At 47.6% G+C, this 19,970-nt stretch overlaps 1 long non-coding RNA gene across 2 annotated transcripts in view; it reads left to right on the top strand.

The window, feature by feature from the left end:
- LOC135236209 (uncharacterized) overlaps positions 1–19,970 on the top strand; it is an 82,031-nt gene that overhangs the window by 57,049 nt on the left and 5,012 nt on the right. For both annotated transcript variants that reach the window (XR_010324528.1, XR_010324529.1), the window contains one exon: positions 1,790–1,846. This is a non-coding gene — a long non-coding RNA (uncharacterized LOC135236209). The remainder of the gene's footprint in view (positions 1–1,789; positions 1,847–19,970) is intronic.

Here is a 19,970-nt window from a genome sequence, read left to right as displayed (position 1 = left end):
ATGTGCTAGCCTGAGGACACTGACACCCTTGATGAGCTACGGGGTGGTAGGGGTGGTGATTCAGGGGGAGGAGGGAAGGTTATATCTAACTCCTTTAAGTCCATTGTCCCAAACAAAGGGCTGTCACAACAACACCCCAGGGTTTGGTGACGTTCCGCTCAATGGCCTCTTGTGTGGGATTTAAGGGGTTAAGTGCAGACAAAGGGAGCGGGACTTCTGCTGCTCAGCGGGGGGTGGGGGGGATGGAGCGTGCTGGAAAACACCAGGCACCCGTACTGTGGACTGTCCCACTTCCTGTTTGCACTGCCTCGTAATCTCCATCGCAGGAATTCAGCCTCCACCTTCGCCGTGAAGCAGGGGTGCGAAAAGGGAGGTAGTTTTGCTTAATTTTCTTAAATTAATTAATGCTTTCTGTTACAGCCCAAAAAAGCCTGCAGACCCAGACGGTGACACCTCATACAGTGCCCTTTTTCTAAAAAGAAGTACAGATATTAATAGTTCAGCTGGGGCACAGAAAGTTTCCTTAAGTCCGTGAAATCTGCTGCTTGGTGGAGATGAGAGGAAGTCATCATTGTTTGATTGGAGGTCACTCGTGTCCCGGCAACTTAAAATAAATACTGCCCTAGGGGGTGTTTGACAATAGTCTGTGTGAGTACCTTTTAAACTCATTCATTAATTTTCAGTTTGTGTAGAAGCATTACCGTCCAGGGTAGCGATGTCTTTCGATGTATTTCTCCTGGAGGTTTTATTAGTTGAGGCCGTGGTGCGTTGTGGTGAGCCCGAAGGCTTTTGTGTTTCACAGAGAGGATTGTCTCGCCACAGAAATTGGCCGCAAACCTTTTTCACCTCTGCCGTCCTTCCTTAACTCCGGAAGCATAACTGTTGGGTGTGGCAAGGCTCACAGGAGTTAACAGTCCCGAAACCGCGTCCTGCTGTGGATCTTTGGTCGGCGCGGGGGGCTGGTGATATCTGATGGCTGCCCGTCTGCAGGGAGGACCCGGTCCCCCATCGCCGTATCCGAGACGGAGGCTAGCGCCGGAACGGCTAAGCTTTCGGACTCAGACGCCCCGCGGCCGGGGTCCTCCGTGGCGTTCGCTAACGAATTTTCGGAAAAGCCCGGCTTCTCTCTGTTTTAACTTGCCGTGGTTGCGGGATCATTCGGCAGCAGCGGTAATTAGTCAAAGATGTTCTGAAAAGGGCAGCTTCTTACTTCGGCTGTGCTGAGCGGGAGGCAAACTGCGACGCGGTCGGCTTTAAGGCTCAGGGGCCTCAGTCTGGGGCTGCAACTTGTTGTGACCGTATCGAACTCTACAATAAATTAAGTGTCCGCGTAGATAGACTGGCAGGCTACATTTACTTCCACAAAGGAATATTACGAGTGCATGGCTGGGCTGTAAGGGTGGTATGTATGGGTTTGTGTAATTAGGGGGCTTGGGATGATCCATTTCATATTTTCTTCTTTTAAGCCACACCAATAGCAGATACAATGTGATGGGGTAGATAGGCTTAATACCGTGTGATTGACTGGCCTATAATGGGGCTCCCTTTCTGTGTTTCCCTGCTCTTTTATTCCGTCCTCCCGTCTGCATTGTTCTCTTCGTGGCCTTTATATTAGTTTTCCGTGCGTGCTCCGTGCATCGGGATAAAAAAAGCGAATCACAAAAAAAATATTGGAATACATCCCATTTATTTTCAAGATAACATGTAATTTTGTCTGATTTTCTCTTTTGCTGAGGTACAATTGCTTTCATTACGATAGTCTGAACACATCTACCCTTTTCTTTTTCAGGATCACAACTGAACATCAGACCCCACGACTCCTTAACGAGATGAACGTTAATAACGGGTAAGCACCATGTCTGCCGAATTATTCGGCTGATTATTTGTTGTTCCCCCGCTGGGTTGCTTCAGGGTCATTCTGGGCCACTGTTTATTTGTTGCGCTCTGTTTGGTTTCGTCCGTGAACCTGGCCTGGTAAATTGTGGATCTGTCCTGGCTCGATCGTAAAAAGTGGAGGGGCTCGTCCGGGATCTTGCCCTCCGGGTTTGGGCTCCATGTTTGGGCTGCATGTTAGGTCAGTAAACAGAGAGGAGCCCTGCTGTCCCTGTTCCCTCGACCCTGAGAAAGATTTACGGTCCCGTCCCGCCACGCTCTGCCTTCCTAGCATGTTTTTCCTGGTTTTTTGCAGAAGACTCACCCAGACTCACTTTAATATACCAGACCAGGTCATAGCCATGTTATTCCCTGTGCCTTTGGGACCATCAGTGTGGAACTATTTTGGTTTGAGGCGGGGGGGGGGGCCTTGTGGGAACAACTTTGTTTGGTTCGGTCGGTCGTGTCAATGTTATTTTACCCATGTCCTTCAGCAACAGGTGCGTGACCGTTAAGTTTGCTCGACTTCGCCGTTGTGCCCTATTTCTCCTCTGTGGCGGCTGAAGCTAAGAGTGGTTAGCCTAGCGATTGGCTGTGGGACAGTAAAAAAACAGGTTGGCAGTTGAAGCGGTGAGAAGATTAGCCAGTCGGGGGATCGGATATTCTTGGTCCCTTTGGACCAAAAATATCCCATTTCTCAGCGCTGCAGGAGACGGTTGCCCTTCAGAAGGAGGTGTCTGACCGAGGCCTTTTCCCCCAGTGGTGATGACAGGTTCCATGGAATGCATGGAGACAAGTTGGTGGCTTTGTGTAGATTCAGTCTTGCATTCGCAGCTGTCCAGTTGTAACGTAACAGGAAGTGGCGTACGAAGAGTATGCGGTAAAATAGAGCATGGACAGGAAGTGGCGTACGTATGTTAAAATCCTTAAAGTGTGGACTGTGTGAACTGTCCCAGTGGCATGGTTATAATGCTTCATAGCACTATGTGTGGTATGTACTCACCTGCCTGGTCTCTATGCAGAAGTATGTTGAGTGATGTTCAGAGTTCAGCTTGGTGCTGTGATATGCCATGTTCCTCATGGGCTGGGATGGAGAGTGGGGGATTGGGGGTGAGGGGGAGGTTTGAGGGTGCTGATCGAAACGAGAACCAGGGAATCTTCCGGTTTGCAGCCACATCGGTGTAACACCGGAATTCCCAGGCTTCTGGTGGAGTTGGGTCATTGTGAGCTCATGGAGACATAGGCGATACAAGCGGTGCGTGAGGCCATCAGGCAGTAGGCCTGAACCTGTTTAGGGAACCTGTGGCTTTTGTGGCATGTAATTCTCGGCCCATCAACGGTACACGGTGCACAGTGAGATATGCCCAACAACATATACATGAACATTATTTTGATGTTAAATGTTTTTCACCCAGCAGACTTCCCCTTCGACAGACCTGTTCGGGCCACGTTCTCCCCCTCCGTGTCATAGTTTGGCCCCTCCCCAGACACTGGTGTAACGCTTGTGCTGTGCCCCATGTTTTGAAAGAGCCCTGTTAAGCCAATGAAAGATATTAAATGTGACACGTGCAACCGAGACCCCCGTCTTTCCTCTGTTCTCGACAGTAACCCTGAGGCGATTCACAGCAAGTCAACGCATTAACCTTTAATGGCTGGGCTCCGGGCTGTATGGAAGGCTAGTTCTGCTAAACGGAGGGAACTTGGAGGTGAACTTCGGAAGACTATGTGGGATAATGACACTGCCTGTTTGGAATGCTCAATAAAAGAGCAGTCTGTCATAGAGGACGCGGGACAGTTCAGAATCACGCTTCCAAGGCCTTATGTCATCGACAGTGTCGTAGAGCGGCAACTCTTGAATGCTTTAATCTCAGTGTTCCCCAAGTAAGGTAGCTGTGGACCCAACACAGTGCAATGAGTTCGCGTCTGAGTTAGCCTCTGAGTTAGCGTCTGAGTTAGCCTCTGAGTTAGCGTCTGAGTTAGCCTCTGAGTTAGCGTCTGAGTTAGCCTCTGAGTTAGCGTCTGAGTTACCATCTGAGATAGCATCTGAGTTAGCATCTGTGTCCAGCACCCAGCAGGGTACAGTAGCTCTGTAACATCCTGGCATATTGAACCTTGCATAAATTGCGATGTTGAATTATGGGTCTGTTTGTGACTATTTATGTACAGTATTAGCATTTGACAATTATAACCAGTACTGGCATGAATGCTTAAACCAAGTAATATATTGTAAAATATGTCTTACATTTTTAACTATATTAGCAAAGTATTATTCAGACCCCGGTTCAAGAGAAAAATGGAAGCGAGTTAGTAGTAGATTTATTTCATCGTAAATAACATTTGTGGCTCAGTGCAAACTCTGAAAGAGTGTGTCAACTCATCTGACAGCTGTCAGACCCCTGTCAACAGGGAGAAGTCTTTCTGTCAAAGAAAATACACTGTATGTATACCCTGTTTGTCCATTTGAAAATGATCAAACTTTAATTTGTGTGTTGAAAAATATTTAGGTTTACATACACCCTCTGCCTGAAGTAATCACGCTAAATCGTTTTAATCTCTTCACAATACCTCAGTCAGTTAGAGCGATGCGTTTCCTGGGGAACATAAATTCCGTATTTAACGATGTTTGTTTTCACTGACGTTTTTTGTTCTCCGCAACAAACAGTAATGAGTAGTAGGAATCAGGGAGTCATTGTTGGCATATAATAGGTGCCCACGTTTATGGGTTCACACCGCCCTGTCCCCATCACTGGAATATCCTCCTACGTCTGGCCCTCACGGTCAGTACAACCTCCCCTCAATGGTCGACTGTCCGATAAGGCCTCTGATTGGTCAGAGATTATGCTCACCTGGTGCGTCAGGTTTAACTCAGTCCCTGATTGGAGGAGAGAAATGAAAACCAGCAGTACTGGTCACTGGCCCCCGAGGGAGGGTCTCTGCTGTAGGGTCACTGGTTTTAATTTGGAGAATATGCTGAAGGAATGTTTATTTTGCGTCGATGCAGTGTCCTCGGTCAGAATCGGCCGGTGCTATAACTCGTGCTTGATAATGTGATGTCTAAGGCTGCGTTGCCCACACTGCACTCCTGGTGAAGGCAAAACTATGGAGTTTTATACACTTTACAATAAGGTCACATGAATTGGCATTAACTAATGTAGTTTGTTAACATGAATTAATAATGCAAAAATACATTAATTAAGCATGAAATGAACTTTTCATGAGTCAGTAGTAGTTAGCAAATACATTAACAAATGTATTAGTTACATGATTATTTAAACATTAGTAAAACATAGGACAAACTTATAATTAGTCGACCATTAACAAATACATTAACATACATGTTTAGTTAATTCCAATTCATAATGGAATAACACAATGTAGTTGTTGACATGAAGCAATGATCTACAAATACATACAACTTGTACAGATTTACTTTTTAGTAGTTAGTAGTTAACAACCTGATTAGTTAATGCCTATTCGTGTGACCTTACTGTAAAGTGTTACCGAGTAGATTTTGAGAATGTGCCTACATCCATACTGGGAGCCCGCCAAGGAAAGGGGACGTTTCTCAGGGTCATTTCAGGTCATGTCTGTTTTTAGTGTAGCTCTGATACACTTGTACAGAACACACTTTCCACGGACGTTCACACTGACTCCTTGTGACACGCGCTAGTTACAGTTTTCATGCCGACGTGGCGGAAAACGTGAATAAGCATGTTGTATTGCGTATTTGAACATGTATCTTAGACTGCATTTTGAGAAGAGGTGTGTCTGTGTACACAGAAATTGTATTTTCCCATTATGTAGGTCATAGTTTTCTTACTGCATAGATTCATTTTTGGGAATTTGATAGTAAGACCTGTTCTGCCCTCCTTGTTATTACAGTACCTGGGATTTCTGTTTCTATTTTGTTTTTTTATGTCTTTTTTTGTATTACTGTGCTTTTTTGTGATTATATGGAACTGCTGACACGATGACACAAGAAAAAATTCTAAGTAATCAGACAATAAGTATTATTGTATAGGTGGAACTTGGACTCGGGTCAGACCTACGCTGTTATAATGTCCACTCCGGGAATGTACCAGGCTGTCGGAAGCATGCAAACGTTAATATAATCCTCATGGTATTCACCCTGCTCTTTATGATTTCCTACAAACGAGACTATGTAATATGGACAGACTCTGTGTGGGGGAAGATGGGGGGGGGTGTTCCTCGTGGAATGGCTGAAACTATGTACAGAGGAGGCACCGTTTCAGAACATTCCGGCAGGTTGCTGACAGTCACCCCGCTTGCCCGATAGATGAACGTGGGAGAGGTGAGAGACTGTCATTAACATGCGCACACCAGTAGTGATGGTCTCACGTAGATCACTGCCAACAAGGACAGACATTACTCCACAGAACCCACCTCCACATTAAACATGCACCACAAACAAAAAAGAAGCCCGTCTTTAGTTTTTTAATTTTATTTATTTATGTCCGAACATAGAATTTATTTCTTTGTAGTGTTTTCACTTCTGAGATCTGAGTCCGGTTTGGATGGATGCCCTTGTGTGGAGAAAATATTGAACCCTCAGTCCTTAACTTCAGTCAGAATTTAGTTAATAATGTTGAAATAAAAACTACTTTGAACTACTGCAATTCATTACGTGTATCTACTCATCCACTTTTTTGTAGCTAAAAGAATCAGCTAGTCTCCTTGGCCTGATTAAAGAAATAATAAAATTGCTAATTGGATTTTGCTCTCATTTTACTCAGATTATATCTGGGAATTAGGTTTTTAAGACTTTCTAAACGCAGCCATTGATTGGTTTTGTAAGTACTGCAGTCAGGATTTTCGAGAGACAAAGATTTTAAAGAATTTTTAAAGTGGAGTCAAAGATTAAGAAAAAAATTGCAGGATCTGAACAGTGTATTTAAGGATTAAAATGTAATTAACATTCATACGTCCGATACGGTATTGTATCAGCTTTACAGAACTTTTAACAGTGTGTTATTGCAGACATGTACGCACACGCAGGCACACTTACCGAAACACATGCCTACACAGACGCACACACACACGTACACACACACATACGCACACACACACAGACGCACTTACAGAAACGCATGCCTTCACAGACACGCACACACACACACGTACGCACACACAGACGCACACACACATACACACACACATACGCACACACACACAGACGCACTTACAGAAACGCATGCCTTCACAGACACGCACACACACACACGTATGCACACACACACACAAACACACACACACACCTTTATTTAAGCTTGTAGATAAACTAAGGACTTGGGTCTCTTCTGCAGTGATTTAGGAATCACACAAGTCGAGAGTGCCAGGGATTTTGTAGCGAATCAGATACAGGAGGAATGCAGAGGTGGACAGACAGACAGACAGACAGACAGACAGAGTTTTATAGGAATATGACCAGGGCATTGGAGTTCAAGCTCCTGCTCTTTAGAAAAGTGCAATGGCATCTTTAATGAACACGATGAATTGGCGGCTGAATCATCCAAAGGATGACTCATCTCTCTCCCGGGGCACTGGCTGTCTGTTTGGCCCAAGGGTGGCTCTGACCGTAAGCACTTGGCGGTTTTTCTGGATGGCTCGTACCTGACAGCATCGGTGTTTGGCTCGAGCTCTGACCTAACAGCATGGGCTGGTTTGGCGGATGGCTCTGACCTAACAGCATGGGCTGGTTTGGCGGATGGCTCTGACCTAACAGCATGGGCTGGTTTTGCGGATGGCTCTGACCTAACAGCATGGGCTGGTTTGGCGGATGGCTCTGACCTGAGAGCATGGGCTGGTTTTGGGATGGCTCTGACCTAAGAGCATGGGCTGGTTTTGTGGATGACTCTGACCTAACAGCATGGGCTGGTTTTGCGGATGGCTTAAATAACCATTCGCTGCCGCGGTTGCAGCACTGAATTCGATATGCAAACCTGCGTGTCTTTAAATCGGGCTAAATTTAAACATCATGCTGTATTTGGCACAAACTCTGAGGTGACCTTACATGGCATTGTTTTATGTAGTTACAAAATGGCTTCATTTGCGTGAAAGTACCATTACGCTCTCTCTCTTTTTTTTAAAACTTCACGCACAACAATAAGCTATATGCAACACAAGAACGGGTTTTTACCGTTGCTGGACCAACCAGATGCCACCCATGGAATAAGTCACATGGTAAAGCTCATGTTTATTGGCTAGCGCCTTGTCTTTCTCCCTCTGTTTTCTGATAGAGAGAACAAACAAAGCGGCCATATTGAGCTCGCGAGGCGGTCGAGCAGGATTAGGGAACTGGGCTTGTCGCTCCAGCGTTGTCTGTTTAATTCCCAGGTGGGCGTTGGCTGTGGTGCTCGTGAGCAAGGTGCACTACCTGTGCTGCTTCAGGCAGCATCCCACTGTGTTACGGATGCTATGTGAAAGAATGTGCGTTGGGTCAGCTGCTCTGGATATGAGTATCTGCTAAATGTGTAACAGCGTGAAATTTAAGACATTTAGCCGTAGATAAGGGGCTGCCGGTAAGGTTTTGATTTGGTTCGATGGAATTGCCTATATCTTCAGAGTGCATTTGATTGAATCCTGGTCATTCACGAATAGTATGAAGATTAAATTGTGGAAAATGAATCATCTGGCTCTTAGATTTCATAATTTGGATTATTGTCTCCTGGAACATCTTTAAAAAAATCTGAATGAAAAATTCTGACATTTTCTTTTGAAGAATGCAGCAAAAAGAACTTTTTTTTTTTGGTCTTGTCAAGTTTGTACAAGTGCCCCCTGCTGGTGGTATCACAGCTCTGCATGCTAAAGGATGTCTAAGAGGAAGACTCGGAATAAGATGCTTCTGTCAGTCAAACGGTGCTCAGCTCAGTGCTCAGCTCAGTGTTCAGCTCAGTGTTCAGCTTGCTTTAGTTGCCTTGTTTCGTTTGAGAGGGGATCGGTTTTTTCAAATCTTCAGGTGCTTTAAAATGATGGAAAAACAGCTGTTGTGTTTTACAGCTGTACTGCAGTTACTCTGTGTGTCATATTTATGTCAACTGGAAGACCCGACACCAATGGCCACATATGCTGATAGGCATTTTCCAAATTTTACTGCATTACAGTTACACTCAACAGTGTCGGGTTTTCATAGGCCTCCTTTTATTTGCAGGACTTACTCATACTCATGCTGCACGTGCATCAAAAATATTTTCTTAAAAACTGTTTGGTCTCAGCGGTGTTTAGTCCCAAAGTCAAATTGGACACTTGGTCACATGACTGTTTCGTACGACGGAGGGAAACGAAACCGTTTAAAGTAAAATCCGTTTGACCGAAGCCGGCTGCGGTTGTTTCGTTCGAGTCTGAAAACAATTACCCTTTAGCTGTAAAGTAGAGCCATGAGACACAGATTAGGTTCCAGCAACACTCTGCCCCCACGGAAACACGAATGTCAGCTTCGGCCCAGCAACCCTGTGTGTGCGTAGGCTGAGAAACGGTGCGCAGAAATGGTTATAACACCGGGGTATGATGGTGTTGAACCCTGCTAACCCCCACCCCCCCCACGCCAAACAAATAACAGTCCCCTCCCCTCTTGTGATGTAGGTCATCTTCTCGCTTGCCCCGCCCACCACTGTGGCCCTGCCCCCCGGAGCCAACAGCTGCAGCCAATGAGTCCTGTTTAAGAAGCCGGTGTTCATAGTCCAGCCTCCTGGGGGAGGGGAGGGGGCGGGGTTGCTTTGTTGATTGGCAGCTGGGGCCAAACAGAGTCAGTCTGTTGGCCCGCTGCACAGGAAACGTCTGCTAGTATTTAGGGTGGCTGAGTGGGCCAGGCTCCCGTCCCCAACGTCCCCCCCCCCTCCAGCCTTGCAAGCCTTTTCCTCCTCCATCCATCCCCTCACTCCATCAGTGCTAACAACCTCCCAGAGTCAATGCATGGGTGAGGAAAAGGCATACCAGACGTGGCAAAAGTTGCAGAGGGCATGCTGGTCTTGAACAGAGGGCATGCTGGTCTTGAACAGAGGGCATGCTGGTCTTGAACAGAGAGCATGCTGGTCTTGAACAGAGGGCATGCTGGTCTTGAACAGAGGGCATGTTGGTCTTCAGCAGAGAGCATGCTGGTCTTGAACAGATGGCATGGTGGTCTTCAGCAGAGAGCATGCTGGTCTTGAACAGAGGACATGCTGGCTTTGATCAGAGAGCATCTTGGTCTTGATCAGAGAGCATGCTGGTCTTGATCAGGTGGCATGCTGGTCCCTTGGCCATGACTCCTGGTCTTGAACCAGTTACCATGTGGATCTTGAACACAGCTGATTCATGAACACGAGACAAGCTTTTTATCAGAAGCTCTTGGTCTTGATCAGAGAGCATGCTGGTCTTGATCAGGTCCAGACATGACCTGTTCCTCCCTGCCACTGACTCCACTGCTCTACACTCAGTTCTCCCACTGTGCGAAAAAAATCTGTGAACACAGCTTTTTACATTCATGAACACGGCCTGTGAACACAGCTTTTTACATTCACGAACACGGCCTGTGAACACAGCTTTTTACATTCACGAACACGGCCTGTGAACATAGCTTTTTACATTCATGACCAAAACTTTGAATTGAAAACAAATACTGTGAAGTTTTTTTGGAATGCCACCGGTTTTGAATAAGCTGCTCCATTTCCCTCGTTAAGCCTTGCAAAAGAGCTCCGCTCAGTTGAAGCAGCAAATGTTGAATTCCATTCGGTACAGAACCCGGCTCAGTGAAGGGGAGCACCTCCGGTGGAAGCTGTGCGATGTGTTGTCCTTGATTTCCTTGATTTGCCACGCCCTCTTTTAACGGTATTTTCTTTTTTTAAGTTACATTACATTACATTACAGGCATTTGGCAGACGCTCTTATCCAGAGCGACGTACAACAAAGTGTAATAACCATAACCAGGAACAAGTATGACGAAACCCTTAGAGAGAAGTACCGTTCCAAGTGCAGGGAACAACCGCATAGTTCAACTTGGACCCCGAAGGTTTGCTTGCTTGTTTGAGTTTGGTTCCGGCAGGGTTCCTCTGCAAACTACCGCTTTTCTCTCGAGGGGAAAAGCCCCGGAGCGCTTCAGCCGAGCGTCGCTCGTGCGCGTTCGCCGCACCTCGCCGGCCCGTTGCTCCTCGATCCCTGGCTTGTTGTGGCTGCTTCGGGGAGATATTAAATTAGCGACCTGGCCCCTCGCGCTCGCGCACCGTTCCTTTGGCTCGGCTCCAAAGACAACTTCCCTCCCGGTGCGAGGCCCTCAGAAAGGAGGGGAAAATGACTTTATCTGGGATTATTCATCGTTCCCCCGAGCTACGATAACAAGCTGGGGAGGCTTGAGATGAAGATTAGCAAGCCGTGTAAAAATAATCTCTGACAAGCCTTTTCCCCCAGCAAGGAATGCGCTTTAAAAAAAAAACTCGATAAGACACTTTGACAGAAAGCTGATGTCTCTGTTCATATCTGAGTCCGTAAACATGACACAAGGAACCCTAGAGCCACTTTTACTGTATCATGTGTCACTGTATCATGTGACTTAGTGATTGAAGCCAGTCATAGCGGTTGCTGTGGAGAGTGAAGTATTTTGATTGGTTGATATGAGTTGATAAGTGATTGACAGCATGTGACAGCCCCGCCTCTTTTTGGACTCACAAAGCATCGCTGTCCTGTCACCAGTCAGAATTAGCAATGGAGACACCCAATGGTAAAGGCATTTGCAGCATGTGCAAAGTATCCAATAATTTTGATTGATAACAAGTTGTCCTAGTGTTCTGTGTGCAAAGTGAACATGAGAGCTAAATAAAGCCCTGAGATTTTGAGGAGTATTCCCCACTAATGCCCAGACAGTTTGCCCCCCCCCCCCCCTTTCCCCTGGGCAATTGGTTTGTTCCTCCATTTCCACAGGCTCAAAATACCCAGGGCAGCCTGTCTCATTTTCGTACCCTGTCTGGCTTGCAGTGGTGCGGACTTTCCCTCCCAGGGGAGTCTTTTTCGCCGGCCGAACTCTGTCCTCATCTTGCTGCCTCTTCGGTTATAAAATGGCCTATCCAGACTGGGGTTTCAACCAAAAACCGAATAAATTCAGTCCTTTCCAGACAGGTGCGGATAACTGAATAACCTCATCAAATATCTTCAAGAATGAATATTATTGTTGTTCTTGCTGTAAGTTTCGATGAGCGATGAGAGCGAATAACTTTCCATTCTTCTTCCAGACTGGCTGATGCTAGTTTATTATAATTGGTCACGGACAAAACAAAAACTGTCAACGTTAGACCTGGACTGGGGACTGATTAAAAACAAAAGATTTCTCGATTATTTAGATTGAAATAAGTTTCTCTCCAAGTGCTTTGCTAAAATGGCACTAAAAAACTTATTTAAATGGTCTTATTTAAGCAAATTTACGTGTTCTATATGCTGGGAAATGAAGATAGTCTGTCTCAGAGAAATTATGTTTCATGCATATGTAAGAAAAAAAAATTCCATCTGAAAATAAAATCCTGTCCACAAAATGATAATGCTGCTATTTGCACTCTTTGTTAACTATATTAAAAAGCAACACAGATGTATTATTTCTGATATTATTCTTAATAATGTATTATTATTGTTATTATTATGCGTTAAACTTTACATCCTCTCAATAGTTTGGATTTTCAGTGCTTCACATTAAAATGTCTGCGGAATTTCAAGGGAAAAAAAGGAAAAAGCAATTGAGGCATTTTGCGGAAAGAAAGAATTGCAAGGACAATGTACTTTCTGCAAAGTGCATTAATGTTTAGATAAGCCCCACAAGCCTGACGGTCGTAACTTACATATTCATTTTTTTATTATTATTACTGTTGAAGGGGAAGGAACTGAGGTGCTGGGGTTTTTTTTGTGGGTTTGCTTTCAAAAACAGCTCAGCTTAACTGACAGGGGGTTTGGGTGAAGGGGGGGCAGGGTGTGGGGTTTTGTGGGTGCGGGGTGGGGGGGTTGTACATGTCAGGAAAGCTTTTGTAACTTGAATAGAATTCAGCCTTGAGTCTGGATTTCCAGTCAGTTAAATGCCGGGCTGTGTGCGGGTCGTAAGCTCTGTCAGTTTTTGAGTAATTGCTATGAACCGCCTGACTCCTCCGAGCATGTAACAAGGCCTTGTGGGTAAAAAAAAAAAAAAAGAGAGGGAGAGAAAAAAAGAGAGAGAGAGCCGTCCTCGATTTTTCCCTCCCGGGGCTCTCGCTCGCCGAGGAGAAAATAGCCTGAGAGTGCAGGCGACGGCGCGTTGGGCTCTCCCCGTGTTGGGCAGGGTTTGGGCTCTCCTCGTGTTGGGAAGGGTTTAGGCTCTCCCCGTGTTGGGAAGGGTTTGGGCTCTCCTCGTGTTGGGCAGGGTTTAGGCTCTCCCCGTGTTGGGAAGGGTTTGGCCTCTGCATGTTGGGCAGGGTTTGGGCTCTGCATGTTGGGCAGGGTTTGGGCTCTGCATGTTGGGCAGGGTTTGGGCTCTGCGTGTTGGGCAGGGTTTGGGCTCTCCTCGTGTTGGGCATGGTTTGGGCTCTCCTTGTGTTGGGCAGGGTTTGGGCTCTGCACGTTGGGAAGGGTTTGGGCTCTCTGCGTGTTGGGCAGGGTTTGGGCTCTCTGCGTGTTGGGCAGGGTTTGGGCTCTCCGCGTGTTGGGCAGGGTTTGGGCTCTGCGTGTTAGGCAGGGTTTGGGCTCTCCTCGTGTTGGGCAGGGTTTAGGCTCTGCATGTTGGGAAGGGTTTGGGCTCTCCTCGTGTTGGGCAGGGTTTGGGCTCTCCGCGCGTTGGGCTGGGGTTGGGCTCTCCGCTACGGGACACATGTTCCTAATGTTCCTGCTCACTGCCTCTCCCCATCTGCTTTAACAACCTTGGCGGGGGCCGGAGCTGTAATCAAAGTTTTAGCTACAGGCCCCCCCCCCCTACTTATAACACCCCCCTCCCCCCTCCCCCCCAGCTTCTCTTCTGAATATTTCTGAACCCGCCTCTTCAGAAGGGGGGTCCGATTTGGTTTTACGACCAGAGCTGGTTAACTCCGTGTTCCTACCACTGTTTCTGTTTTCTATTTTTGTGTTTTTTTTTTACTTCTTTTTTTTTTTTGCTTTTCTGTCATCCGTTGAGGGAACGTCGGCAAACAGCCCGGTTATGGAGCCGGCGCACGCATTCCCGTACGAGCGCTTCCTTGTAATGCGTTAGCCATTGCCGATACCGCGGCGGCATTCTGGACCGTCGGGTCGTCCGCTCGGTCACAGAGGAGGCCAAACCGGGAAGAAGGTAAACAAACTTATGGCTGTCACGCTCCCTGTGTAAAATTTGAAAATGAAAGAAAATAACCCGTTTTAATTTTAAAAAAAGACACTAACCAATAACTTGGAGCGGCAGACGCCGACTACTGACAGTGTTCATATGGCTCACGTTGATTTTGTACATCTTGAACAGATAAGTTACCGCGCAAGCAGTCCTGATGTTAGGAACTCTTATATTTAAGCCAACTCAAATAGAAGGGCTTCTCACTGTTTAAATGTGCTTAACCGAATATTGCTTTTTTTGGGGGGGTGGGGGGGTGGGGGGGGGGGGGGCGGCAGGGGCTTAACACTGGATATGAAAATTTTTTCAATTAATTTTCGAATAAAGGTGGCTGATACTTGAGTGCTGAGTGCAATTCTCCAAAATTCTCCTCGTAATTAATTATATTAACTGGATGAATTAAGCTAATAATTTTAACAGTGTGACTTGTGCGTGCTTGTTCTGCCTCGTAGAAGGTAGAGGTAGTGCTTTTATAAAGACGATGTATCATGTGAGGATATTTGTCTACCGGCATAACTTAGTTATAATGCTATTTGATATAGATTCTGTAGCGTCAGTGACTGCCCACCCCAGGAGGGGTAAGTGAAACCTCATCAGGGGGGTGCTACATATAAATTTCGGGGGCTGTGAGGTGTATTGGACGCATACAGAATATAGCATGTACGAGAATAAGAATAAAAATGGCCATGTCACCACTGGGGGTGGGGGGGGGGGGGATACGTGGCCCCCTCATCCAGATATAGACGCTTCAGCCGCTGCCTGAAAAAGGGTCCACAGCAGCAGCAGCAGCGGTAACAGACCTCACCGTGGTCCCCCCTTTCTGAATGTATAGTAAAAAGCTGTCCAGCTCTTGCAGTCGCGTGGTGGATAATTGCACACTCGTCTCATCGCTCAGGATGAAACCGGTCCTGGTTTAACCCCGCTGATCTCGCTGCTGTTCGTGTGCGCGCAGCTGGCGGGAGCGCGACATCCCAGTGGTCCCGAGGGCGATGATGTCATCGGGGTTTTGAATGTACAGTATTCACTGTGGACCTGCTCTGGGCCGATCGCTTGTTTGTGACACGCTCTGTGACTGGGGTCCCTTGTTCAGAGCTTAATGATCCTTCATTAAGTTATCTTTTGTTCTTCGGTTTATTAGGTCAAAATGTTTGATCGGTTGATGGCGAGAGCAGCTCAGCTCTGCTGCGCGTGTCGCGGCTGGCGCGTGCGCGTGCGCGGACGGTATGCGCGGTGGGCGTTAAGCGGGCCCGCCCCGGCAGCAGGGGCGCCGGTTTGACCGAGGACACTCCGTGAATCGGGAGGATTGTCCGCCGGGCAAGGCTGTGGGCACTCCGCGATCCGAACCATCGTCGGAATTTCAGGGGACGAAACACTGGCGCCCGTTTTGCCTCCTCTTAGCGAGCGCGCTAGCCGGCGCTCGCGTGAGCTAGCTGGGCGCCGCGCGGGAGAGCTCACCCCGCGGTGAGGAGGGTCGGTACCCGCCGTCGGTCCCGCGGAGAACGGAAGATCGCTGGAACTGCGATTTCGGGGGAAAGTTGAACATTTCTGGAGAGGCCCACATTTAAAAAAAAAAAGAACCAGTGGAGAAATTACTGCAACCGACTGATTGATCAGCCGATTTTATTCATTTTAGTTATGCGTATGAAATTGATCGACACGGGATGCCTCTGCCAGCGATCTAAGGTATACTGTCCTCTTCTCTGTGATAAAATCATAACCTTAGCCGTCAGTGTTAGCCTCGTTATGGGGCAGCCATGACACAGTTTTATACATCACTGCTCTCTGCCCTGTGCATCTTTACTGAGACACACAGAAAGCTCTGGTTTTTTTCCCCTATACTGTACATTTCATTACTTTTTGTTAACAAGATAAGATGGAGCATTGACTTCATTCTCTAATGTCCAGCTTTGGCGATAAGAAGATGGCTCACTGCTAACGTTAAAAAACGATAAGGCATTTAATTAAATTCCTGCTAACACCGGGCAGGATGTGGCCATCAAAGTAAAGATTTGCAGGTGAAGATGTCCTAGATCTGCCCTGTACTTGTGACAGCGCAGAGGAGGGAAAGGTTAAAGCTGTTGTGTGAAGAGCTTCTGGAGAAGTTCTGGCAAGTTCTTTCCTTGGGATTGCTGACCGGAGGGAGGCTTCAGTCATTTCTGCCTATGCTAGTCGATGAAATTATCATGTTCCTGACGGGCATGTGTTGGTTTGATTGGCATGCGATTATGATGATTGTTTTTTAAAAGGAGAGTGGATAGTCCGCCATCCTGATGCATTTTTATTTTTCATTTTATTCAGATGGGGAAAGCAGATAGAGGCGCCGCACAGTGGAGATTCATTTACGGGTTGACCTTGGACTTCCCCTCAAGGTCTCCCACAATGACTACATACATACTTGCCCTCGATTTACATGTTTATGTAATAAGCACTTTTAATCTTACAGAGGCATCACATCATAGTAAATATCACTATTTGTCTTTTGCTTTGACTTTGGTGAGTCCAGTACAGTGACCTCAAAATCACGGTTGAGCACCGTTATCTTACCAGTAGTGCTTCCTTTAAAAAAAAAAACAATTTTTTTGTTTGTATTATGGGAAGGCAGGTGGGATGGCTTGCTTATCTTATCTGTGCTGAACCCAAACGAGAAAGCGGTATATTTTTTCCCGAATGCAGGCGTGAGTTGAGGCAGAGTGCAAGAATGCGCGCTGTTATCCTCCGGTGAAGAGTGTTTGTTTGCAGAGCCGTGATGGAAACGATGGTGTGTGGAGCCTGTGCGAATGCCCGTGAGCGCACTCTGTTTATTTCCTCTATCGCCGGTTGTGCCCGCTCCTCTAAGGCCCAGTCGGTATTTATAGTTCTTAGCACTGACTCGGGAAATTTTGAAGATTCAAACGAGGATCCTCCAGACGGTACCGGTCAGTCACCTCATCGTTCGATTGTTCTGGACTGGATTGTTGGCGAGCTCCTGGGTTTCGCCTGATATTTTCGGTCCGGCGCTGGGTTCGGGCTGAAGTTTTTTGGTCATTTGGATTCAGGTTGATGCTGTTGGTCAGGAGCTGGATTCAACCCAACGTTATTGGTGTCTCCTCTCGTTTCCTGAGCTCTCTTGCTCTCCAGTCCTCTGTCTCGTCCCGTCAGACTCTTCCCTGCTCATTTCCTTTCCTCCAGGACCCCCGTTCTCAAGCTCGCGGCTCTTGGCGTGTAAGTGTAGCCAGAGGCTGGTTACCTTTGAGGGGTCCGTGTGTACGCGTTTCCCCTGGGAACATGCTCGCTGCCCTTTCGCCATGGACCTTGGTCTTTAGCTCCGCAGTCCAGTGGTGTTTCTCTCACTGCCTGCTTGAGAAGGGCCATGGTTCATAACCCACTGCAGGCTCGTCCGCTCGTTAACTGAGCTCCACTGTCTTTGAGCGTAATTGCAAGCTGCGGTTCTGCCATTGAGGTGTTTGGATGTTTCTCCAAAACTGATGGAAGGGTCCCGTGTGATTCATGAAGTTGGGGCAGCAGCTTGGCGTTCAGTAAAGTGTGCAATGGGACGGTTGAAGACGTTTCAGTCTCAGTCTCTCTCTCTAGTGGGCGTACGGAGACCATTCAGCATGGCTGCTGTGGTTCTCTCATCTTACGTTCGAGTGACGAAATCAAAAACGGTTCCTTCTGCTTTTCATATTTTAAAGCACGTCGCAAGGTTGGACGTCTCTCAGGAACACGCCATGATATTACGCATGGGTGGTTTTCATTTGAGTCTTTCAGCTCAGTATCATGTGCTGCTGTGGGTTGGTTGAATGGCTGCTTCTTTAATACTGTAATACTGTAGCTTATTCTTCTGCCTGGTTGGCTTTGCAGAGGTTAGGTCAGAATAGTGTTCACTGTGTGAACTGTGTTCTTGGCTAGAAATAGCTGTACAAAATAAGTGAATACTGAACCTTTAGCAGTTGTCTATGACCGTGAAATGCACTTTTTGTACGTTGCTTTGGATAAAAGCGTCTACCAAATAAATGTAATGTAATGTACTTTGGTTCAGTTTCTCCTTTACCTGTACTAAGATGTGCTTCTTGTCTAAAATGTTTAAAAATGCGCCCCACCCTCCCTCCCTCCCCTTTCCTGTGCTTCCTTCCCTTTTAACTGAATGGCATCTTTTCATGTTTTCAAAAGACAATGTCAAATTTAGCTAACACCGAATTTAAAACTATTTCGCGCTGTGCCGGAAGTATCCGTGCCCCACGTGGTGCCGTAAAGCGCGCCGCGCGCGCGCCTCCGTTTTCCCCGCCGCGTTCGAGAGAACCATCCCGTCGCATTTTTTTTTAGCGGGAAAACGCTCCCCGGCGACCGGGTTCCGCGGCGGTATTTCTCAGCCCCTCGCCAGCCGGCGGCCCGACCTCTCAGAGGAGCGGAGCGCCGTCGGGGAGGGAAGTAAAACCCTGGCGCGAGTACAGTCGAGGCGAGGCGAATGGGCGTGCTCTGAGTAAGCACGACAACTATGAGAGCTATGTAGCCTGAGATGCTCCCACACTGGGGCGGGTGAGAGAAAAGCCCCCCCCCCCCCTCCTCCTCCCCGCTCCTCTCTCTGCAGATACACAGGCTGGGAAGGATTTCGGTCCTTAGAACTCAGGACTTGTTCCTCAGTTTTTTTGGGTCAAATGCGAGGCCACGCTTTTTCGAACAAGGAAGAGAGGAGAGGCTATTCCGCTATTCGCTATTATCGCTATTGTTTACGAAAGTATCGTCGCCGGACTTCACCTCCTGTTATGAACAGGAAAGATTCCCCCCTCTCTCTCTCAGGTTGCGTTTCCCCGTCGGTCTCGCCCGAGAAGACGGAGGTGCGCCACGCGAGCGCGAGATTTACTTTTGGCGGCCGTGCGCATTCCTATTCATCACCGCATTAGCCGACGCGGTTTCATCTCCGCTTGACGGGCAGGAGAAGTGGGCAGCCTGCCAGGTAGATGTTGCCATGACTCCCACCGCCCCCCCCCCCATCCCCCGCCCGCCCCACCCCCCCCCCCCCCCACTGCCTCCCTTTCCCCGCGCCCTCCATGAAGGTGCTGAGCTCTTTTTTTTTTTTTTCTCCTTTTTTTTTTTTTTTTGTCGAGTGGGCTGAGTCTAGGTTTCAGAACCAGACAAAAGATGCCTTCGCCATGTCAGCAGATCGGGCGGAGGGGGGAACGCCGCGCGCGCTTATTGGCGGGGAAGCATGTGACCCGTACGGGCTGAAATTTTGTTATGGTGCCAGGAGGGAGAGGGGAGAAACTTAGAAAGCGATGTCTGTGGAATGTTTTTTATCCCCCCCCCCCCCCGTCTCCCCTTCCTTCCCATTTGCGTTCTCGCAGAAAATGGCGGATCATACGCCGCTGAATTTTTTACCCCGACTCAGCAAGAGATCGAGTTCTCCGAAATGCAACTTCTTTCATTCCGCCTTTTCTTTTTCCTCTTTCTCTTCCCCCCCCCCCCCCCTCGCATTGGCACTGCACCAGGATCCTGACCCTTTCAGTGCCTGATAAAAAAACTGGCCGATTGTCTACGGATCGAAAAACCAAAAAAAATAAATAAAAAGGAATGAAGGTTCAGGATGGACGTACCCCGGGCAACGATCGCGTTGAAATAAAAATAAAAAACAAGCCGCTTTTTTTCGCCGCGTCTCTCCTGGTGCTCGGCGAACTCGGTCCGAGCCTTTTTTTTTTTTTTTTTTTTTTGTTGAGGTGAAGAAAGAAAAGTTTGTGAGGCCGTGCGGCGGCTGCCGGCGCTGGTCTCGGGCGCTCGGAGCGGCGCTGAACGCGAGCTCTCCGCGGCTCCGCGCTCTTCCTCCGCGGCT

Source organism: Anguilla rostrata, chromosome 12, assembly GCF_018555375.3.
Source record: "Anguilla rostrata isolate EN2019 chromosome 12, ASM1855537v3, whole genome shotgun sequence".
NCBI lineage: Eukaryota > Metazoa > Chordata > Actinopteri > Anguilliformes > Anguillidae > Anguilla > Anguilla rostrata.
This window is presented reverse-complemented; position numbering and strand designations above follow the sequence as displayed.